The 25,629-nt window shown below is 44.3% G+C and overlaps 2 long non-coding RNA genes across 6 annotated transcripts in view; one reads left to right on the forward strand and one right to left on the reverse strand.

The window, feature by feature from the left end:
- Positions 1-16,121, forward strand: part of LOC114255369 — a 76,303-nt gene extending 60,182 nt beyond the window's left edge. Inside the window, exon 3 of the long non-coding RNA XR_004964789.1 lies at positions 7,147-16,121. This is a non-coding gene — a long non-coding RNA (uncharacterized LOC114255369). The remainder of the gene's footprint in view (positions 1-7,146) is intronic.
- The window catches only part of LOC118647587, a 440,336-nt gene that overhangs the window by 201,028 nt on the left and 213,679 nt on the right, over positions 1-25,629 (reverse strand). The gene's annotated exons all lie outside the window — the stretch shown is intronic.

Consider the following 25,629-nt stretch of genomic DNA (forward strand, 5'->3'; position numbering starts at 1 on the left):
AGAGAGAGAGAGAGAGAGAGAGAGAGAGAGAAGCTTCCAGCTTTTAAAAATTATTATAATAGACGTGCGCATAAAACAAATTTTTGAGCAAATAGAATTAAAAAATGATAATGTTAAAATAACTCTATTTCTGTGATAAAATGCAAAGTTTTTGCTTACGTCATGTTCGTAATTCGATAAAATTATTGTTCTAAAACAAATCTTTTGTATTAATTTTCGTTATATGTTTAGCTACTTTTAAAATATATGTAGATGTATTTCATGATACGTGTAATAAAAAAAAATTATTTATCTATATCAATTTTCCCAAACAAAATGATATTCGTTATAAAAAATTTAAAAGCTAAACTAAATTTAAGAATTTCAATAAGTCTGATCGCTTTAATAAAAAAAAGTAGTACTGGCAATGGTAGCGTGCGGCATCGCGGGTCGCGATCGATTTTCACCCTTCGTCGTTAAGTTCTTTTGCGGTCGCTTGATGAATGGTTTCTTCCGGATGACACCTCCAGATAGGTTGTCGGATCGGCCACAGAGTTATCTCGAGAGCGGCGGAACGAAAGCATTTTCTTCAGCCTCGCGCGCGCGCGCGCGCGAAAGGATAAAGTGGTAGGAGAAAACGATCGTCGTTTTCGAGCAGGATGCGAGAAATCGCGAGAGCAAAGGTGTACCGAGAGTTACTAGCGGAAGAAGAAGAGACGACGGGGACCCGAGGTATCATCTATCATCCGCCTGTTTACCGGCGAAACAGCCTGCAAATGCTATTCAATTTGCCTGATGGAAAGCTTTCCTTCCTTCCTCGACCTCGTGCGCGTTTCGTTCCGCGTCGACATTCCTTGACTACTAAGTTCCTCCACGCTGCTCCTTTTCCTCCCTCTCTCTCCCGGAACTCCGCGCTACCCCTTTCATGGGGTCTCTCGACGCCGCGGCTTTTCCTTCGCCCTTTGGCTCGCCGTCTCTCGACGTATCTTTCACTTTTTCTCGCGCGTAATACGTTTCCGCGTGTTTGCTTTCATCTGAATTCCACCTAATGCGCTCTCGGGAAAATGGCTCTTCGCTAGTAAGACGATCACGAGCAGCGCGTAGCAGGACGCTTTGATAAGTTCACGTTCTCAGTAACAATCTTATCCTTTTTTTTTTCTTTTTCGTTGTGTCGACAAGTAGGCAAATTTTAGCTTTACGTCGAATGGAGAATTTCTTTTCGTAGCAGTTAACTTAATTTTGTATATAACACGTAGCTATTTTTATTTATCAAGCGAAACCTTCGTTTATTTCTCCATTTAAACCGTCGAATTTCCACGATATTTTTCCGTCGGCGCAATCCTCCCATACGGGCCCACGTCCTCTCGACGCACTCTCGCGTATTTGCTTTTCATCGAGTCACACCGTCTATCTCTCACGTTTCTAATGGCCACTCGAATGGTGGCACGTTGCCTTCTAGACGATCTTAAAGCGTGCGGTATCGAAGGGCAGTAGAGAACGAATACACACGTAGAGTGCAACGATAGAGAGATTTCCACGAGTTCGAGCTAGGTTCGAAAAGAAACTGAAAGAAAGACCTTTGCCACTCGTCTTACAGGAGAAAACCCTTTCCGCCAGTCTATCGACGTTCTCGTGAACACGTGCGCGATGGGTGGTGACTAGCACTTTGGGATGAATAGGTAGAAAGACGCGAAATAGAATCGAGGAGAGAGAGAGAGAGAGAGAGAGGAATGCACGGGCGAAGTGTACTGAATGAATTGAAGGGTTTGGAGCAATAACATCGTAAGCCACGTGAAATTCTCACCTTATATCTATTTATCGATTGATTCAATTTAACAGCTTCTAATAGAATCTCCTGCGCTCTTCTCTTAAACATAATAAATTAAAAAAAGAAAAAAAAAACGGTTTTAAAAGGGAAAAATTGACGCAAAAATTGTAACTACAACGAAGTTTAAACAAAAGTGGCATTAATAGTCACAAAGTATCGCGAAGCAGTCTATATAGAAGTTGGTGAATGATATTGCCAAGTTTCTTCCGCCTTCTACCAATTTTCACATCGTGTTAATCGAGGTACGAACGACTGCCTCCGGCGTTAGCTCGATGCAAAGAGACTGGGAAACCGGGAAGGGTTGAAAAGGGGAGATCTCTCCCGATGTCGGAGTTTGGGGGTAATCCGCGCATCATATCTCACCGTTGACAAGCATTCATGACCCCTGGTACCCGGCGGCCTCAATAGCGAACGACATTCGCCAACAAACGTTCTCCTCCTCTTCCTCGACATCCACCACCCGTCCCATACTCCCTCACGAATCCCGTTAGTCCCGCGTGCTCTTTCTCTCTCTCTCTCTCTCTCTCTCTCTCTCTCTCTCTCTCTCTCTCTCCCTCTGTCTCTCTTCCTCTTTACGACTCCCCACGTCGCTTTCCACAAATTCCCGGCGTACAATCCTATAGACCGCAATCGTTGAACCGGACGGAATACGTCAACGGACGGTAGCTCCGCGTTAAAAATTAACCGACTCACCGTGAACGTGCTCATATTTTCCGAAGGCTCGCCCTTCCCAGAGTGTTCCCGAAAATGCGTGTTTCTCTCATCCGAGCCGGCCTTTATCGCGCGAAGCGCGACGCACGAGATGATTGTATCGCGATCATGCGAAACAGGTGTCACTTGCATAGGCAGCCTTGGATGTACGCATTCTATCGCATCATAACGTGTGGAGTATATTGTGAAAGCTCGTCGCGTTAGATTGATCATGTCCCTCGGTAAAATCACGCGTCTAAACGCGAAGCTATCTCGTAGCTTATGTCACAGGAAAAATATTATTCCCGTTATAGATATTCTCCCGCTCCTGCGGCCGATAATCTCCCGTAAGAATGGATAAAATTAATTGCAACGCATGCACGTATTTTCCGAGATGTAAATGTCTTCTGTAAAAGTATCATTTTGCAATTATTGTTCTTTCAGCTTTCGTTATGTATAATGTACGCATTTCAATAGAGATAACGCCATAATTAAACCCTTAACGAGCTGACATATATTTATGGATGAATACGTTACACAAATGTATTTTTATGCTTCTGAGCATTAAAGTCTGATACGTACGTATTATACAATGCACATTTTGATACAGAAACGTAGGATAAATTATGCGAGCGGAGCGGACGCCAAGTGCTTTTATCGTAAACAGCGTTTCCGTGATAGAATAATTAAGGCCTCCGCAATCAATATAAAATGGCCATTAGACCGTTCAGACTGGGCGTCAGCGATACGCGGGATATATCGCGTTAAAGCGTAATTTCATTGAAAATCGCACGCGTACATAATGGTATTAATTTAAGAGGGAATTAATCCGCCGAGCGTCGCATTAATTTAAAAGCGTCCGCCCGAAACGATTTGTTGGCGCGCGTGGTACTTCACTTCGAAACCTGCCAAATTAAATGCCCTTTGAGAGATCGACGAATTTCTCTACCATCGCAACACGCTCCCGCGTTGAGCGCATACAAATCCTGCGAAAACGTATATCGTAGACTATTATGAGTTTTTAAATTTTAATTTTCAATTTTAAAAATCAACATTCTTATATCCAATTGTGATCCTCTCCAATTACAATTAAAATATAATCTAAACTTTCAGCAAAATTAAATCTCATTAAATATATTATATTTAATTAAATAAATTTTATTTTCTTCTAATACCTCTCTCTTTCTCTCTTTCTCTCTGGATTTTCATCAGAATTAAATTTCATGGAACACAAAGTATACTCCATTAAATTACATATTTTATTAAACACATGTTTTTTATAATTCAATTATTTTTGAATTATTGTTCAGAGAAATGTCTGTTGTATAAGCATATTTTATTCAAGCTGCAGTAGGATGGAGTCAAATTGTGAAAATCCAATAGGCTTCTCGAAATAATTCAAAATAGCTTTATAATTATAATACAGTAGTGTATAAATAGAGGCAATATATATGTAATTGCATCATTTATCAAAAGTGGCATTAACAATGTGAATTAGTTACTACAATATTACCTTGTGAATATATATTAACATCGTCGCGTCGCTCACAAGTTGGTACATAGTTTTAGTTGGTTGGAGATTAAAGCTTCCGAAGCTTGCAAGAACATCACAAGCTTTATTAACAATAGCCGCATTGCATGTGAACGGCATCCGATACGACACGTGCCATAATTTTGCATCGGCATGCTGGATATTTATAATTAAGCAGATTTTCGAAGTATTGAACATTTACAATGTAAATACATTGAATATTTTATTGCTAAATTTTTGTACTCAAGAAAATAATGTTTTCATTAAAAAACATAATATATATCTATAGACCTTTCGATATTATGTATTTCTATTGTCAAACTAATATTATTATTACATACTAAGCTAAGTTTGAAAATGCAGTAAAAAATCAGAAATAAAAATGTTATTTTCTATGTGATTTTGATCCTATCTTTTTGTTGACAAGATTAAAAATTTATATTACAATTATTATAAACAATATTTTAAAATTATACTCAAATTTTTGTTTAAAATTATTTCACTAAATGATCATCCTTTTTGTAATAATGTTTATTACAATACTATTAATTTTCCCGATAAATTCCGCACTTAACACAATATGCCACGATTTTCATTCATTACAGATATTCTCTTTCTCTTTACACGACCGCAAGATGACACCCAGGCACAATTATTGTTTGGTTATAGAATTCCTTACGATTCCTAACGGTAACGTCGCGAGAGTTGAAATTAGGTATCTTAAGCAGGCGCACGGTAAATGCCGTAGGTATATATAAGCCGATATTAGAGACAGTTCAATTAGCCGATATGACCCTTTGACATGCGTAGGCGTGCACGTATACATGGACCATACATGTACAATACACGCCGATCACAATATGCAACAACGTACACCCCTCGGCGTGCATTCGGCAGCGGCAGGCAGCGCATATGGAGATTCCACCAAGTGTAGTAGTTTTCCCTCAAGCCAGATCGGAATTATCGGAGCGATCGAGCGGCCGCGGTTGAATTGCCTTCATAAAACAACAATTACCGGCGGATTCTAAAATCGTTTACGGAGGTTAAATCCTAAGGCCCCTTGCGGTTATTTCATCGGCGAACATGGCTCGTCCATGTGAATTCTCGTTTACCCGTTGCGACCGACTCCTTTATTTCAATTTGCTTAATTAAAGCGCGACGCTTCCTTCTTGCATTTTTTCCCCCCTCTTTGAAATCTCTTAACCACCTGCGATAGAGAATAAACTGCGTTCTGCGTTATATCTGAAGATTAACGTAAACTGGACTGTTGGTCTTTTCGCGTACGTTTTTTAAGGGCTTAAAAGCGATTTGCAATAGGTGGATTAAGAAAAATGCTTCACAATTTTATTGCTTCACACGATTATTTTAGGAATTCATTAAGTAAACTAACCATTAAATTAAACCCGAGCAACGGGAACTGTTGATACGTATTGTGTAATCGAGATATCAAATTCGTGAGCGTGCTGGTCGCTCAAGGAAAATCTGTCGAGATAAGTGCCGGGCACGTTCTGCCAATCACTGTATCCGTCGTTCAGCGATAGCCAACTCACGTTTCCAAATCAAATAAAGTCGTATCATGCTGATTGGGCTAATAAATGAAATACAAATAGTAAGAAATAAATCCATTTTCTTCGTAGCAACAAACGTGGAGTGGTAACAAAAATAGAATTTAATACTAAAACTAAAAAAAAAGGTTAACATTATTGGAGTTATTACGTTCCAAAGTAGACTTGGGATAAAACAAAGATTTATAATTAGAATAATAATTGTAACGTTAATTAAATAAATTAATAATTATTTTGATGAAAAACAATCGGCAGAGTCTGCGGAGGCCGACAAATAGGTTTGAATTTTGACAATTTTCGTCATTATGTAGCGGGGTTGATTTCAGATACGTCAATTAATTCGATAGCGAGACGGGGGGTTTGGATGACGAATCACCAAAATTCGAATAACGAATTATATTATGTCCCGCACGGCGCATGAAACATTTTTTTCGTCTCCGCGCGCAATTTGCCCGATCGCGTGCTCGCGCGCAAAATTTAATTGTTTCAACGACGAAACAGAGAGCCGCGCAATTAACAACCTGCGCCGCGGACGATCGAGACCCGTTGTAATCCCAAAAATCTGTCGCCTCTCGAGGGTAGAAGGGAGAAGAGGAATCCGCGTGCGCGCGCGCGTACGTATACGTTTATACGCGCCGACGAAATTTCGGTCGACAATCTCGCGAGGGGCGAAAACGATCGTCGGCGACTTTTCCAGCGCAGTATGGGCATAAATCACCGTCAAAATAGGCCGTTCGCTTCGGATGGACATACGCGCGCGTGCATTCGTGCGATCGTCCGTGCAGCGCTGTGGTGGACTCGATCGTCGAGTTTTAAACGGACGCGACAGAGGGCCCGCTGATTTATCCCCAGCGCTATTTGTTCGCCCTCTCATCCCATTTTTACCTCCACCTCCTCCTCCTCCTCCGTTCTTTGCGTTCACATTTTCACTTTTTTATTTTATTTTATTTTTTTTTTTTTTTTTGGTCCGATATACACGCAAGGGTCTCCTACGGGATGGTAACACGTAGCTGCGGACGCCCGCAGCTACGTGCTGGCGGCGGCAATGGCGCACCAGCAGTTTTCCCCACCGGGAAATCTGCAGCAATTTTTCATTACCCGACGCGACAATGTATCTGCCTGTTCCGCCCTCCTCCCGCCCTCCTCCGCCTTCCCCCGCGACCGTCCTAACTCTCGAAAAAGTGTCGTGCCGCTACCTGGTGCTTCGACACGGGTGAGTGCCGCACTTCGCTGGCCATGATAATGTTTTCATTATTCACCGGATTATACGGGGCGCGTTGGCGGAAATCAGGTGGGACGGTATTATGCGCCACTATATCGGCTGTATCGAATCGGTGATTTACCGGCACGCGAAGCGTGGGGGGGAAAAAAAAGTTGTCGGCCCGACATTCCGGCAAGTATGGAGCGCTGATTTCAACGCGCGGACGGAAAATGGCCAATGATTTATTCGCCTCGCGTTCGCAATTGCGCGAGATTTGTTTGATTAATGACAACGATGTCGAAATCCCGTCCGAAATGCGTGATTTGTAACAATTTCAATTAATTTCTTTCAGAGCGTGCGAACGCAAGTGGCAATTACTTCCTTGTAGCCGAGCGTCATCGATCCACGCATCGATTTCGTCAAACCTTTACTCACCTGACTTGCCGCGGAACGGGGAAACGATGGCGATCTAATGAAATCTCGACGATCGATAACGCGAGAGCATCGTGTCCCGGACGCAATATCGCGGCCACGTTAACGCCGCCTGTGTATCAACCGCCAAGAATGAAGCGACTGCGACAACACGGGGCAACGGCGGGTAGCTTGCGACAGCACAAGCACAGCCAGCAGCGATAGCGCTTTATAAACTTCTTCCATTCCGGATGAAGCCCGGGGTCGGGGTAGAAGCGTACACCCGGTTTTCATTGCAAAATAAGCCGCTTCGAGCGACGACAGATAGGTAGGTATACTATCCGCCTACCGAAGGATTAGGGAAATCGGGTTTACAGCATGGCACGGATCCCGCGGCGCGAGAGGGAGGACGACGACGTGAAAATCTTTGCCGGAGCGTCTTAGCTCTATTTACCTCTCTTTTCGAGAGATCGCGATGCAGATAGGCTTGCATGTTGGTAACTGCACCTTACTCGGCTGCAGGTTGATGCGGCGGTCTCTCAAAGAGCGCCGAGTTGCGTCTGCCCCCCCCCCCTCTCTCTCTCCTCCACCCTCTCAATAGTTTTGCACTCGTGCAAGAAGATGCAGAACGCTCTGTCCCGACACGTCATCACGTCTATGAGTTTATAGCTCTCGAGAGACATTCCGATGCGTCGTTTACGCACTACTTCCCATTTGCTTTTCGTGACGAGGCAATCTCAAAGTAGGCGCAGAATTACGTACGTTTCGAATAAAGATGCTGAAAAATTATGTCGGAATTTTAGCAGGAGCAATATATATAATATATATATAAAAGTAACTATGAGAAAAACGAAACATTGCAATTATATCGAAATATATTTTTTCTCGATCACATTTAATTTCATAAATTGTTTATAATTTCTTTGTGATTCATGTTTCGAGTAAAAAATCGATTGTTTTCCGTACACAATTTCATACAGCCATATTATTTTTCAAAAACTTTCAATGATCTGTATCAAATAATTAATAAGTCACTTGTTAAGTCTCGTATAAGTGGCCACTCTATTGAATCTCTGTCACGCGGTATCCTTTGTCAGAGGCACTTACCGCTCTCGCAAATGATTGGTGAAACCGAGCGAAGTACGTTAAGTACTTTGCAAGACAATAACCAGCTTTGAATCCACTTACTACGTCGGTAATTACGGCATCGTGAAAAGTGCGAGGCCGCTGGATTTGTGTGAATAATCAATAAAAAAAAGGACGCGTAAAGAAGAGCTCGCGGGAAAAAGAAGAGAACGAAGAGAAGGAGAGTGTAGAGAAAGTAACGCTAGGGCATGCGAGTGAAGAACAGCGGAGAGGTCGGAATACCGATAACAAAGCGTCCACAACGAGAGAGAGAGAGAGAGAGAGAGAAAGAGAGACGTGGCTTATTACGCGAGATGCCGTCTGTCTTTGCGCGACCGAGTAAAATCGTTTAATTCACAAATATAGAGGATTTACGATCGATTGAATTCGGCCCAGTTCCGCGCATTGTCGCGTGGCAAACAAAGGCCGATGGCGAGGACACGAGGGTGTTGTCAAATCGACGCAAGGGTAGACTCCCGTGCAGAAGTTTGCTTTTAATCGCGGACAAATGCCGTGTGCTATTTCTCTCCCCGGCCTGAATAACAAGGCAGAAATGATCAAAGAAGAGTAATTGCAAATTAAAATCTGGATTAATGCATTCGCCTCCTGTTTTTACAGGAGCCCTGCCGGGGCAATTCTAGTAAATATATTACCATTAATTTTCAATCACGATTATACCTTTTGAAAACATTCGACAGCTTCGCTGTAATTCATCGACTCTGCATTGTTAATTGGAGTGCTTCCGCGGCATGACAAGCAAGAAATTGCAAAATACGTGATTATGATAATTTGCCCGGTGAAGCATTCAGCTAATTGAATAAAGCAATCATATTATTGGCATAATGCTGCGATGTTAAGTAATCAATGCACTCAGTTGTTTACGATTATGATGTATCGTGTGTATCGGCAAATGTTGGAAGAATATCGATTCGACCGCATAGCGCAAATTAATCATCCGTTGAAACGGGTCGCAACGCATACGCGAACCCGGAGGATAATATAGCGCGCGCCTCGAATAGATTTTAGTACCTCTAATAATCTCTGTAAGCAACAACGACGCGTTACCCCCAGCGCTGCACATTGAAACATCGACTCGCGTGCACCACGTGCATCGCCTGATACACTTTATAATACATCTGAGAGCATATTCAGGTGTTCGAAGCGCGCGGCGGAGCACTGTTCCACAAAGTTCGAGAGTCTCGATAGGTACCTGGTTACAGGTTAATCGTCCGTTAAGAGACTTTGACCAACACGCAGTGCGAACTATCCGCCCTACAAGAAGTTAGTGCTAGTAATTACCAATTATACGCTACCGAAGACAGTAATTGGAGGTATGGCCAGATTTCAGACACCTTTGCTGAGAAAGTTGCAGAGAGAGTGCCACGCTTATTAAAGTCATAGTGGTGTACAACTTCGCTCTTTCGCGTCTCATATTCGTCCGTTCTATGAAATAAATCGTCTTCCATTTCCATGCAATTTCTCGTAAAGAGTATTCATACTTACAGACTTAAAAAAAAAAAGAGATCGATAAAATATAAAAGAATCTACTTACGCGCAGGCTTATTCCTGTGTGCGAAATACGAAATAGCCGAATGTCGCTTTTGCATCCTAAATCGAATCTGCATCGCGATGTGGCAATTTCAACCCAGATCTTAATCTTAATTAACGCGAATCTCCGCGCGAGACGCGAGGGAAATGGAAACGAGGCGAAAATGTTGTTCCCCCGCGTAACAGTGTAATTTCGCACGCGGATTATAGATCTAAGGGTGACACCTTTTCGTAAGGGTAGAATTGGAAGCCCAGTCAGCTAAATTCGGTTTCCAACTCCACGGGAGTCCGGGAGCTAGCGCCAGGAGGAGGCAGGCCACGCACCGAGGCGGACCGAAGTCCTACGTTGCATCGAACTGGCTGTTTGTACACGCGCTGCGTATGTAGCCGGCTGCCGAGAGGGAAATGTTTCTGGAGTGCACGTCCCCTGCAGCCGTGCCACGGTGCACGCACAGGGCTTTGTTTAAGCCGGTATTATTGCTGCGGAAATTGGGGTCTGACGCGAGAGGCTGTTGATTCTCCGCGTACGAGGGATGTTGGTTGAAAGGCGAGAATCGACGGTGCCGCTTGTACCAGCGCGGCGACAGAGTTTGCTTTGGCGCTTTATCGTCCTGCTTACGATGCGTTCCTTCCGCATTACGATCAGAGCGGGTGTAATGTATTAAGGGCGCTTACGCGACGTCGCCGTAACGAATGGATTGCGGCGCGTCAAATGGATGTATTTCTTCGCGTGTACGTCAAGTACGTCGTTTCCTCGCCGATCAATTAATCGTGTCGACGGAAAGACGCGCGCGCGCGTGAACGGCATTGTAATTTATTTACTTGAACGACAATTTAAACGGGGATTCTCCAGTTGCGCTATTACTATAAACGAATTCATCATCTCGAGCAACAAAATTTACAAAACCGAATTAACGCCGTCAGTCATTCGACTTATGACCGCGAAAACATAAGTACAAAGGACTGATCGTATTGCAAACCGTACAAGCGTGTTTTAATCGTGAAAAACATTTCGTCACGTTGCTAAATGAAGCATTTTCCAAATGCGCGAGAAAAAGGTGACGAAAGACGAGGATGAGACACAAGGGAAAAGAGAATAGATGCAAATAAGAGATTGTTCTTGCGGCTTTGCTCAGTCTCTCTCTCTCTCTCTCTTTCTCTCTCTCTCTCTCTCTTTCTAAAGAGAGGAAAGAGAGGAAAGATAGAGAATAAGACCGAGAAGGACCAAAGATAGAGAAACCGCGGCGTGATTAAGTGCGTGTCAAAGCCCTACTTTACCCTACTGCGCGGCAGCTTCTTGTACTAACTATAGTCTATCCTGCACGACACTCATCCTCTTTATGTGACCACCGTGTAAAAGATATATGCTGCTCTCTCTCTCTCTCTCTCTCTCTCTCTCTCTCTCTCTCTCTCTCTCTGTCTGTCACGCTGTTTATTGAGCTCTATCTGCGCACGTAGCGTAGTGAAGAGTAACCAGAGCAATCATTCATCAGATTCGCAAATCGTAATCGTAGACGTCTCGGCTTGCCATTTGCATTACATTAGTTTTGCAACGAGAAATTACATGAGCTTACGTGTCCTCTGCACTGCTTTGCAAACTATCGAAAATAAAAAGGTAAATCCAGAGCTTTATTCCTTTCTAAGTTAATCTTATTGTATATTCAATTTGTCAATGAATGTTCTTCTTTCGCAAGAAAATCACTTAAAATGAAGATTAAAATGCAACAGAGCAGATTTGAACAAGTAATCTGATTTAGAATTTGCTTCAGCTTGGCGTCGTGTAATTTCAACTCTGATTTCGGTTGGAATTTCAACCGTGATCTATCTGAAACGCCGCTCGTCTCTGAGGCAAGCGTACGATATACACGCGGTATTCTATTCACTAGAGTGCGACAAAAGGGGTACATCTCTATAGGCCCAGAAGTAGGAATTCTCGTATACTCGATTCATCCGATTCCGTGCAAGAGGAGCGCTGAATCTAGAGATTTCATGTCTTTGTGCGATATAACGCGCGCGAATTCATTGGAGACTCCGCGACAATCGTACTCGCGTGCATCAGTTTTTATAAACATCACTATTAGTATAAGAATTATTTTTTCGATCGTTAAGAGGGTTTCTTGCCTTGTGAATTTTCTTCTGCCTAAAATTTATCCTCAGCTCCGTATTGGCCTTTTAATTGGTACAATAAAGCAGACATTTTGTTTAACTGCGAGTTCTTGCAACGCGTACCGAAACTGTCGTGCGTCGCGATGATCGAAACGAAAGTTAATTTTAAATTCTAACACATAGCCACGTATCTCCGACATTTGCCCAATCTTATAATCCACGCACATGCACTTGCGGCTACAAAGCAGGCATTAGTGCCACCTCCGGTATCGGTGCCCCGGCGCGGCGTGGAGAACATAAACGTACAGACGCGGTCGTTAAAGCGGCAGCTACGACGATGCCGTTGTCGTCTCCGGTATCCAAGACGACGTCGAGATCGCACCGCGGTGATACCGCTACGTTATCCGCGGACGAATCGAAACGCAGTTGCCAAGTTGAAATGCCAGTTTCGAATGCGCGTTACTCTACCTCTCTCTCTCTCTCTCTCTCTCTCTCTCTCTCTCTCTCTCTGTGTGTCCCTCTCTCTTTCTCTCTTGTCCCGGCAATTTCGAGCCCGAAATCACGGCCGAAATTCGCTTCGACCCAGCCCCTCCGTCGGCCGATATCGACTCGGGGGAACCCGTGTCGTTGCGGTTCCGAGTCGAGCATGGCGTACGGTTGTGTATCGGCGGAGGCGACGCGTTGGCCGCAACCAGCTCGCGGACTATTATTTGAACGGTTATTGGTATGATAGCGCGTATCTGCGCGTCGTGCATCACGGCGCCAACTCTACGGTTGTCATCCTGATTTCGGGGCTTTCTCTCGCCCCCCCTCGTCTCGTCCCTCATCCCCCCCTTGGCGGCATCTCCACCACTGTACCGCCTGTCCTACCGTGCTACTACTGCGTTCCCCCCCCCCCTCGCGCACTTGTATCTACAACCTACGCCGCAACCCGGGCTGCCCTGTCACCCCTCCACGCGGTCTCTGCCTGCTCCTCTGGGACGACTCGCCGCATAAATGTATGTTTCCAGGATTTCTGGTTGTCTGCCGAATGAATTATGGAGGCTCGACGACCGACGCCCGCCACCGCCACCGCCGCCGCCGCCGCCGCCGCCGCCATCGCCGCCATTGGCGTTACCCTCCACCCTTGCCGGTCGAGATTGCGAGAGTGGAAATCATTCTAGAGAAAAGAGGCGCGTTTTCCTCGTTGTACAGCTGTACGATATTTACGCTGATAGGAAGCACGGATCCTTACAATTATAGTGATAGATGATACGTAAAGGTGAATGATTAACAGTCAACGCTGAATTTTGTCACTGATAAACTCTATGCGGAATTTACGACGTTTATACGCGTACCTATCAAAACTTTTGATTAATGATAAAGTGTATCCTCTTTTAATCTTCCCGGGACTTCGAGAAAAAAGATAGAAAGGAGAAATTATCGCGTGGTAGATTAGTCGCGAAAATAAAACTGCAGACATCTGATTAACGAGATTGTATTCTATTGTAACTTCTCTCTGTTCCAATCCCCCTCCCCCCGTTCTTCTAATCTTAAAAACGTCGTTCCGCTATCCAACGTCTTACTGAGACAAACAACGTCGATCTGTAGACTGCATACGCAGCGGAACTATGTATTTGCTAATTACTGCGTTCTGAGCGCAGTTAAAGTATATAATTGGTAGCAACAGCAATATGCAATTAATAGCAAACACTATGTAATTACCACGGTTGTAATCACATTGCCAGTGTAATCTGATGCTACTATTCACTCGAACGATACCCGTCGTCCATCACAGGTTTGATATATCGTTACGCTATAACCCGTATACCGACGATGTGCCATTCTTACAGCGACGGGCCAAGCGCCCGTAATTACCGTCCACACTTTCGTCCCGGGCCGTCATCGCGATAACATCAGCGGGCGATATTCCCTCGAAAGTGCGCCACTGTTTTCTCAACGCCCTTATCAACTTTTTCATCTTTCCTCCGTTATTCCGTTTCTCACCGCGCTCTAAGCGCGCCGACGAGGAGGAAAACTTCTGCCCGCGCGCGCCGAACTTCCCCATTGTATCGCCGAAGGGAAAATGCGATGACGGCGCATTTGAATCTCAGCCACGACAATAATCGCGATTACGGTAATCGCGGCAACGTGACGGAATGTATTCTCACGCCGCCGTGCGCAAACCGCGCGCGCCAGCATGTTCCGGCTCTGACAGTAACTTTTAATTTCTATCGCGTGCACTCGCGCGCGTTAAAATATAGAGGGTCGCTACGATCTTGCTGGAGGCTCGTGGAAATCGCCTTGCACGACCGGCCAGGCCGTTCGAGAAAATTATTCTCAAATAGCGCCTTCCGCGGACAATTTTGCCTATGGTAATGCCTGGCATAAACCTAACATCCGGTTTTATTGGCTCTATCGCCTTTGGAATGCGAAAACGCGTCACACGCGTATGCAAATGATTTTGTGATGCAAGGCAGATGGTTGAATTTGAGAAAGAACGAGTCGCGCTTTTGGCGCTATAAAATATAAAGTTGAGATACTTCCGGTTTATCGCCACTTTATCGCATGACTTTGAAACACATTCGGGTAAACGCAGTTTCGGCGAGTCGTAAGAAAGTCGTGACCGAGTTCCCTAAAACATCCCTTAGAATCTTTGAACCGCTTCTTCGTGATTTATCTGATTACGAGATCGTCTCGACGAGAACGCTCAGTTTTTTGACCCAATTAAAAAAAAAATCGAAATTGCGTGACGCCTTCTGCGGGAAAATTCCAAGCGGCAAACGAAGACAAAAGGAGGAGATGTATAAACGAGAGAACGGTACGCACTCAGAAACTCGGGTGTTGCTTTCTGTCATAACAATTTGCTAAAACGGGGTCGATAGGAAAGGACGAGAAGTTATAGCGATGCTACTGTTTGAAATGATCTCGACACAAGGGTACGAGTACCTCCTCGAGCGGGGCCTCGTATCCTTGTTTTCGTAGCATTCCCAGTCGCCGGATGTAGAGGGTGGGTTGATTAATCGCGCCGAAAGCTCCGCGTGGACAGTTATGCACGAATGTTCGATTGCATTTATTGCACCCCCAATCCCACCGTCGAACGGCGGTAAAGTTACGCCTGAGTGCCGGAGAATATTATTACGGTTCATTATCACGGGGCGGGAGGGGGATTAAACAGTTCAAAATATACAACGCTACGGAAAGTTGATTGCGCCCCCGCGAAAGCGAGATTGCCGCGCAGCGGAAAAGCAGGCTGCATGAAAACGCTCTCTTTAACCTGCCGATATATATCACTTAATAATGTGAAACGCTCGTCGAGCGCGCTGACGAGCGGCGAAATTGCAGAAAAGCTGAGTATTCGTGAATCCTTTGAGGGTGATAAGAAGCGCTTCTTAAGCCGTGAATAAATAAGCAGTCTTCCGTGGATTAAGCGGAGTACTCATTCCCAATCGTGCTCTAGACCGCTCCTGCGAATAACAAATGCGCAGTAAACATGGCAAATTATTGGTAAATCTTCAGACTGGTAAAACACTAGAGAGAAGTAGCGATTTTATTTTAAATTTCGCCAGAACATTAAAACGATCGTTAAGAGATTCATTTGGAGAGATGAGTGAATTTCAGCAAAGCTAGACAGTGGTGAATATTCAATCGCGCGAAGACGAAATCGTTTCTTGCTCGATCATAAAAGTTCGATGACATTCGATTCTTCGTAAGCACTTCTTCTCTTAATTAGAATTTCGTTTATGCGCGTAAATGATTTTTCGCGGCTGATTGCGGCTCTTATACTCTTAAGGTAGCACAAAGCAATGGTAAATGTGCATTTGCGAGCGATCCCACGTTCACCTAGATCGACATAACGAAGACTTTGCAATGTAAATTCATCCCACATGCGGTTTCGTTTAACGAACTCCTCTTTGTCCATGCTTTTAGCGCCGCACATGCGTGCTGCCCCGAACATTTACGTCGTAATTACGTCGCGGCAAAGTGATAGAGCGTCGCCCCACGGTGTCCACAAACGGGTAAAGACGACAAAATAATAATCGCAAGAGTTTAAACGATACCGCGATGTGGACATTTTCATGGAATTCTCTCGCGCCACTACCGTCGTTCTTCCTATTCGCAAAATTCGCAGAGATGCCGTTGCGGTTGCAAACGTTGCAAAAAAATAAGAAAAAAAAAAATAGCCAACGACGAACTAACGGAGAGAAAGTCGAAAGAGAGGCGCGAAAAAGAGTGAGCCGGTGTTTGCGAGAACAAACAAGCACCTGGCGCTTCTCATCGTCGGTTAAATCTCACGGATCTCTGGTTTGACGATCGGCTTCCGCGACAAAGATCTCTAGTTCCGGGTCTCGAGATGGAGTCGCATTTACGCGAATTGCGATAGAACGTCTCGACACGAACGATTTCCGCGTTTGTCGTCTCTCGCCCGATCGTTTCTTCATCCACATTCTCGTCCCCTCATTCCTTGCCTGGTTCCTCATCTCTTCCGTTCGTCTTTATCTCATCGATTTTCCTTTTCTATTCCTTCAATCTCGCCATCTCTTCTCTGACTATCCTCCGTCTAACTCCGTCGACGGTTCACCTCGGTTAGACCCGACCGCTGTGATCCGCTGATTGAGTAATCAGATTCACTGGTCGCTCTTCCCCTCGTCTTGCGGCACTTTCTAACTGATTGAACGCGATTAGGTCGTTTCGGAAACCCGATTGAATTCAGATTTATGAATATTAGAAAGCAAGCGAATCGCGCGATATCGATGAAAGACAGCGCGTAATAAAAAAATCTATTTTATACAGCATATAATTTTTTATAAGACTGGAAAACATTGAATTAATTTTAATATTTTTTCTACATTTTCTCAAGTACTGAAATTTTTTCGAAATATTTTTGCAATTTATACTCGTATGTATAATCAAAGATAAATTTTGTTTTTAATTTTAACCTTCCAAAAAGAATTCAAGATTTGTCTGTAAAATCGTCAATTACAATAAGATGTATGTTTATATAATTACTTTTATCATAATGTGCTATTTACGTGTAACATTTCTGCTGTCTATACAAAGTATATTATCACAATATTTTCTATTTGAACTGCAACTATATCCATTTACGTTAATCTTAGAGTTATAGTTTACGATGGTAATCCAAGACGTTGCTTTGGAGCTTTTTGCCGCCACAATCCATTAACAGTTTTGTTAGCCGTTGTTTGTTGAGTCTTCTAACCGGAGCCGCACCTTTCCGTTGGGTTTTCTTTCTCTTTGTTCCTTCCTCTCCCCCTTTTCACGTTTTCGCATTCTGTCTAAGCCCGAAACCTACCATCTATTTTCCTTCAAACGTACCATGTAATGGACGCTTAAGACTAAAGCAATTAGACCGGTAGATCCGGTTTCAGAACCGAAACTGCGGCGAGAAAGAGCTTTTACGAAAACGTCATTTCGCAAAAGACGAGATCTGTAACAAAGTATTGCCTTCAGAGAATTCAGAGGAAAGAACCGCTGTTCACTTTGCCGTCTGCGCTACTCACGTTTCCGTTTCATTCGCATCTGAGAATTGGTGATGCTTCTTAAAATGCTTGAAAGTATTTTCGTAAAACGCTCATTCGCGCATCATTTGTACATAATTCTCATCTTTTGTAAATCATAATAAAACAATGTACTCTCTCTCTCTCTCTCTTTCTCTCGCTTTCTCTATTTCTTTTAATTACTACTTTCAATTTAAAAATTTATAAAATATTTTAAATAACGAGACTGGATAGCATAAACAAATAAATATTATAAACATATAATAAAATAATTGTATTACAATATTATATATGTATTATCACATGTTTTTGTCATTTTATCGGCAAAACTGCTTCTGATTTTGCAACATCTCTTTTTTAAAAGACAAGAATAAACATGATATTTATACACGCTAATGTTGACTCGGTATATCATAAAATGTGTCGTCCAAAAACACCGAAAAACATATGACAAATACAGGATTGTTGGCGCGACCGCACTCGATCCGCAAAACAAGATTAAACGTATTTATTCGTTCGAATGCGGTGTACGGGGCTGTAACCCTTCCGGAAACGGACCAATAACTTCAGCCCTCCCCCCCTCCTCTCCGCTGTGTGATTTTACGATCGACGTTTACGGACGATCTCACGTAGCGAAGTAGAAGTTTACGAGGCCGATAATGCGATCGATAATGTCGCTCTTCGTCGGCAAGACGAAGTTGATAGACGCCCGCAGGTAGGGCCTCGTCTTGCCAGGCCGGGTTATTATAATCGAATTTGTCAATCTAGTTTTAGATACGACTGACAGGATACGCGTAGAGTGGGCAGAAACTCGCGGCAAGAAAAAAGGTAGATATCCATCGGAAGTTCTTGACCGTTGAGCAAGAGAAATTTTATAACAAGATTGACACGGTTATTTAGAAAGTTCACAGCTCCTCTGTATCCTTTTTGCGAAAATGAATGTGCATAGGTTTGCCGCACAAATACTTGACGTAGAGGGTAATTTCTAACGTGACATGCCGTTTGCAAACGCAAATGTAATGTTAATATGTAATATTTTCGTATGTAATACATTGTTCGTAATAACAAATTATATATGGTAACTATCGTGTAACTAAAATAAATAAATACGCTATTACCAATGCACAATGCTGAAATCAACGTATAAAATTATCGTTAAATGAAGTACGTTATTATACATAGGTATAATGTTCTGCAAACACTTTTGGTATTTAAACAATAAACATTTACCGGTATAAATTGAAAATATTGTATGTATTATTATGTTTCCATAAAATAAAATCAATAATAAAGTGCCGAATAAAAGATAGCCATATATAATATTAAAATTATAAAATTAAAATTAACATAATAAATTTGTGGTAAAAAAAAGAACGGTCTTCAACGCCAATGCATTGCGTGTAGCGGATCAAATAATATTTGCATTATGCAACTTGAATTGTTTTCGTGGATCATCGCGCGGCAATGCACCAAAAGCACGTGGCGACTTAAATCGACCATGTCACCCTAAAACCGACCCTTCGTTTCCCCCCTTCGACATTCGGGCAAATATCCGAAAGCGGCATGCAATTAATAACCGCTCGATATTATTGCGGAAGCGATATTAATTTGTCATTGTGCGTTCAGGCGAATTTTCCACGTTGCGTGAATATCGGGGCGCGGCGCTGCGCGACGTGCCGGTCGAGCGTGAACAAATCTATACACAAAGACGCACGCGCGCGGAGGGGGACGCACGTTGCAGTCTCCATTGACATTTCGCGTTTCATCCGCGGCCGCGCATTCTGCATTGGTAATTACGAAAGTAAACGCGCCCGTTGTGTGTTTGCCATCGTTTACGCCAGATTCGATAACCGGCACTCGATTACGTCGTTATCTATGAAAACAGCGGCGGCGCGCAAACGCGGCGCGTGTCTCGCTCCTTCGGACTCGATTCTAATTTATTTAATGTACACACACACACACACGGCCACCGCGCGGTACAGGGAAACAGCATCGACCGGCATATACACTCGATTAATCCGATTTCTATTTGACATGTTAATACCTGTAACCGTTTTCATATAACACTGGTTTGCATATTAGCTCCGACCGGCAGCGACATTCGTATGCGCGTGCGGCGCGATTTAAAATTCAAATCCCGCCGACTGTGCCGCTCTACATAATGAGCCCTTTATAAGTTAGTTTCGGCACGGTCAACGATTTCGCAACAGGCTGATAAATCGCTCCCTAAAATCAACTTTGAATGCACGCGTGCAACAAACTGTTTGATCATCAACCAACCGGGAATTAGCCGATTTAACGTGTTCCGTTTGGACCGGCGATTCAAGAGATCGGACGTGCCTGCCGGGTTCTACTTTCCAACGGAAACGATTACGAGCATTATTCTTTCAGCGTTAGGAAAATTATTCGCTATAGAATTGTCGTGAAAGTTAAAGCAGGTATGCCGTTCGATGGAATAGGGAAAAGGGCGAGGTTCCGCGAAGAAGAGCGAATATCTCGCCTGAAAATCTGGACAAGAGACAACGGTGGCCGTGGTCCACGGAGAGCCGTGGGATCGATGAAACGGAAGTGTCTTGCGAATGCAAGAGAAAGAATACTTCATCACCGAGGCACGTCACGTATCTTGAATTCCACTCGCTTTCGGTTATCCCTTTTTACGCTCGTAACAGTTTCTCTAGTCCCTCCTCTTTTTCCTCCTTTTTTCTTCGCGCGTTCACTCCGATTTCCTGCCGCTCCTTGTTCTATACATGTCGAACAGTAATGAGAGCGCCGAAATACACGCGATCGAGATAGAAAACGATGAAACGCGATTCCATTCGCGGAACGTCCGGAGCTCTTTCACCGACATGCGCGCGCGGCACCGAGGCATCTCTCGTTAAAAATAAAATGCCACGTCTTTCTGTACCGCGCGGAGCAAAAAAAAAAAAATAACTCATTCGTGATTGAAGGTGTGCCAGGAGCAGAAGAGGATTAAACAATTCGGTTAACCGCTTTTGCCGTCAGTTGGCGAGCGAGCAAACGTGAGCCGCTCATCATCATTACAAACGCTCTAAACAATCGGCGCCGTGGCATGCAATTGAAATTGTAGCCTCGCGATGCCGGGGATGCCCCGCTCCTCGTCGGGCGCAATACGTTTCCAGATAACGATCGGTCGGCTCGCGGATCTTGCGGTTCGCGGCCGAGTTCAATTGGCCGTGTTGCGGTAACCTTGGCGTCGCGGATAGCCGGCCGTGCCGTGGAAACGAGAATACGGGTGGTAATCGCCGACTATCTTAACCCCGACGGACGTCCTGACATGTCAATAGGAGGTACAAACCAATTTTATCACTGCTTCGTCACGACCTCTCTCTCTCTCTCTCTTTCTTCCTCTCTTCGCCGAGACTCCGTCCTTTTGCTCGGCTCATTGTGCGATCTAACTTGAAAGTTCCTTCATCTAGATAAACGCGACACAGGCACGGTGCTTTATTGACGTATCAGTGCATCACCGCGAGCTTCTGTCACCATTCGATTATTTCAGATAGGCGGAGGAGCCGGACTTTATAGGTCGCCGGGCAGCACTGTGTACTGGAACTCGGCATCGGCTGCCAGCCTCGCGATAAACGCTGGCAGAGATGGATAATCGATCTCTCTTTCTTCCTCTCTCTCTCTCTCTTTCTCATTGTCGTGAGCCAAGGAATGTCTCACGGAGAGCTAAAAATCTCTCACGCCGTCGCACGTCGATCGAATGCACTTGGTTGGCATTTCTATCCTGCGCGCGCGATCGGGTATTCGCCGCTGTCTTTTGTGAAGAACGTCGGCGGTTAAGTGGACCGAACGGAATGGCACGGAATGGAATTTAGGAAGGTAATGTAAATACGGAACATAAGACGCTTGCACTTACGGCTCGCGTAATAATGACAGACCGCGAACGAAGAATGTGCAGGCGGATAATGAATCAAGTGCGGACTCATAATTCCAAACTGAATATAATGTTTAAAGCGTGCTCGAAAGATGAATATCGCAGGCGAGAGAGAGAGAGAGAGAGAGAGAGAGAGAGAGAGAGAGAGGAAGTACGACGGGGAACCTTTTAATTTAATTAAACTCGAGCTTTTTTCCGATAACAAAATATTTAACCACCTAGAAATCGTGATAAAGTCGCGATCTCGATTTGATCGGATAAATGGAATGACTACTATAGCGCTACATGCGCGCTATACGTTCGAAAAAAAAAAAAAAACTGGCAAAAACGCACGGAAAGCCGATTACGCTATTCGCACCCGTTCGACGGTAATGGTGTCGCTATATTTCGCGTCCATCTGACATCGGCGATCCTCACCTGTGGCATTAAGCCGCGAGCGTATTATTCAAACTACATTTAATATGTTTATTAAATTAGCCGAGATTACATCGGCCACTTGTACGTGCGTAATATCCGCACGTGTTTCTCGTCGGTGTACATACATCATACGATCGGAAAAACGTTTGTGTGTCGTCGCACATAATCCACATTCACATTCATGCGGTCTGCGTCACAGTGCGTTTAAACCCGCCATATTGCGCGCGACAATGTATCGAATGTGTCTCTTTGGACAGGTAAGAATTCCGCGTCATTAGATCTTCATCAAACCGCAGGGACAAGATACCGTCATGTCAACAGGCAGCATCGGTGTCACAGGCGGCGCGACCGCGACGCCGCGCGCCGTCGCCGCCGCTTCCGCGCTGTGGCGTCAGAATTTGTCGATAAAGGTAATTAACTCGTCAACCAATGTGTAAAAGAGAGTGAGATAGACCAGAGCCGATCGATGGTGACGGCAGCCTGCAACAAGAGGGAGACTCTTGTTGCCAGGCTCTTGAGCATTCCGGGCACGCGATACAACGAACAGCCACGTCCGCGTCCAAGTGATTTTCATTTATCGCCGACGAAGAAATTGATAATGCCTCCGACCGTGCAGTCGCTTGGAACACTCGGAACCACTTGGGGTGAGAGGGTGGTGCGCGAGAGTGGGAGGGGGGGAGGGAGAGATATTACGGCGGATATAAGACGTGACCTAACGGCACGGTAGCACGCCGCCAGGCTCGCTAGGGGCTATTACAGGTCGATGTAAAACGTGACCTAATGACCGCAGAGCCTTGTCAGGTTTACCGACCATTACGGCTGACCAAGGTGCTAGTGCCGCTTAATTAATTCGTCTATCGCCGGCAACGAGAAACGGCGGCGCACCGATCGATCGATCGACAACGGAGCGAAGTATATCCTCATAAGGTTATAACTTATGACGATGAGGGCGAGAGAGAGAGAGAGAGAGAGAGCGCGCGTTGATCGGTTTGTGTTCGTGGTGTTGGTTGTTGCCTCCGCTCACGATGATGCCGATAACGACTTGACGTCGCTGGATCGTGTAATCGGAGGCGTCGAACGAACGAGATACGGCGTACCGCATATACCATCGTGACGTAATAACCTAGTGTACTGCCACAGTTTGCCAGGATGCTGATACTGGCAATTAATTCATCAGCCCCCGTACAAGGGAGCGAGATCGATCAATGCGGCAAACTGTTCGATGAGTAATAAATTACATACCGAAGAACCCTACTCGCGAACTGAAGTTTGAGTGCGCGCTATTGAGGCACTGCTGCTATCGAGATACGCGATCGACAAAGAAGACTATATACGTCGACGGTTAGCGGCGCAGAATTCGTACGGAATATTATCGAGGTATCACTGCCGATAGACGAGAGAGAGAGAGAGAGAGAGAGAGAGAGAGAGAGAGAGAGAGAGAGAGAGAGAGAGAGAGAAAAGAAATTTTATCGAAAACGCCAGAGCATTGAAATCATGTTACGTACAGAATAAACTTTCGGAATACCATCTATGTAACAGAATTGACTTCCTATCCACAGCAGGTGGTTGCCATTTGTGCTTTTAGAACAGGGATTCCATTTCGCGAATCGACTTTTCGATAAACCGATGAATACCGATGAATAATTTCGAGGAAAACCGCTGTAAAGTTCACTGACAATGTAGACGACGTGCGACGCTTAATGATGAACATACGAGATAAATGATTGTGCAACTGGTATAATGACAAATTAGATCAAGCATTAACAACGATGATACACGTGATTTCTTAACGTCACACAATACCAATTCGCATTCCTTGATAACGCTAATAATATTCCCGGTATCTGCATGTCAATAGCGCATGCTACAAGCAACAGGATGCAATGGCCGACAGCGAGTGCGGTGCCAGAATTTATCGCGGCCGCTGACTATGGCACAGCGATAATTAATACATCAACGTGATCGGGGCGCAGTCACCCACTCGCTCGGTTATTTACCGAGTTATTCCACGGGATCGTTATAACAGCGAGCGAGGCGGTAAGCATGGCCGACGGAGAGTCGGTTCGTTAATCTTCCCGCAAAACTGTAGATATATACCCCGTCCGTTCCTCACGCTTCTAACGCGTTCGTACCTCCGAGCTTGCTCTCCTACTTGCTCGCGAACGTATACGTCCCGCGATGCCGGCCAGCCAGAAAAGCGTATAATTAACCGGCGACGTGGCCGCACTTCTTTTCTTGGCAGGAAGTCATTATATCCACCGCCAATTCGGTGCTTTCGCGGGGTAACGGTCAATTATGCTAATTCGCAGTCGGGCAAATATAATCGTTCGCCCGATGACGAGTTACTGCGCGCCGTATGCTGTCGGCGGGACGATCCTTCCTATTTCACATCTCATCCTATCCTTTCTTCGTCCCTTTTTTCCCCCTTCCCCTCGTCTCGGTGCGCCGAGTTGAGGCGCGATTCGCACTCCGGTAGACAATAAATATAGCGGCGGCGCGGTGAAAACGCGAGTCTCGCCGTTTCGAGGCTTGTAATCAAGACGTCATCGATCGTGCCAAGTAATGCGTAGTTGTCGATCCGGCGAAATAAACGCCAAACCGCGACGATTCTACCGCGAAATTAAGTCGGGGAATTTCGTGATGCTTTTACATCACGCAATGATTGCACGGCGCGCGCTTTAATTTATCGATAGACCGTCATTTTATTCGAGAAATAAAGCACAGTATCGGATACTTCAAGGCTGTTTCGATAATAAAGAAAAATAGATATAAAGAATAATATAATTTTCGATATATACCCTTGCATCGCAAATATACATAAACATGAAATAAAATTCAATACATCATCTTTTTAAAATATTAAATAATTAACGACAAATAATATCATCGCCATAATTCCAACATATAAAGTATGCTATAATAAGCGATAATCTTATCGTTTTATTCGACTCGCTCGACACAGAGAGAAATGCTCTCCACGTCAAAGCCTGTTCCTCGTACAATCAGCGCACTTTCATTAATCAAATGACGTGAAATGAAAGAACACGCTCAAAGGGAACAGGACAAAAGAGGCCCACAATTTTTATGCCGGTAATCGTTTCCTCTGAGTCGCACATAAAGAAGAGGCGACAGAGTGAGCAACGAATAATATAACGCTCTAGCAAGAGGGATTAATAAGCTCTCGACAAGAAATACGAAAGAAATACGACGGAGTCGAGGGTGCAGCAGATCCTTCCCGGAGAGCGAGATCCTTGCTGTTCCCTTCCTTTTGACGTAAGAATCTCGAACCGCCCCGACATCGACTGATTTTCCCTCCAATAGACTCTGTTTGCAAAATTTATCAAGCACATCAAGCAATAATAAGGTCCATGTAGATTCCAAATATTTTTATAGAATATTATACTATATTGTCTTTCAATCTTGTATGTGACCTACTATCACATATATGCTATAAAAACAGAAAATTTTATCGCACGTATGCAATAAATACACAAATTTCCCGATAAAAATTTTTTTCCGATAATATCTATAAATCGTGATTTTTTTATGTGTTTTCCGAGCAATATTTTCATCAAGCATGTAAAATGTTTTACATTTTAGAAATAATTAAAATCAACAATAAACAACTAATTAAAATCTATAATTATCGTTAAAAGGCCGTAGGACAATGGCATTAAAACGATTAATGGACAATCCTAAAGTTCCCAAAGAAAGATTAACAGCCCCTCGAGTAGTTTTAGGGGCACTCAACGGAAGAAAATGAAACGAAATGGAGTGAAACAGATCTCCAACGGCATTCTAGTTTCCGTTCTTTCAAACCCGAACACAAAAG

The sequence above is a fragment of the Monomorium pharaonis genome, chromosome 10 (assembly GCF_013373865.1).
Source record: "Monomorium pharaonis isolate MP-MQ-018 chromosome 10, ASM1337386v2, whole genome shotgun sequence".
NCBI lineage: Eukaryota > Metazoa > Arthropoda > Insecta > Hymenoptera > Formicidae > Monomorium > Monomorium pharaonis.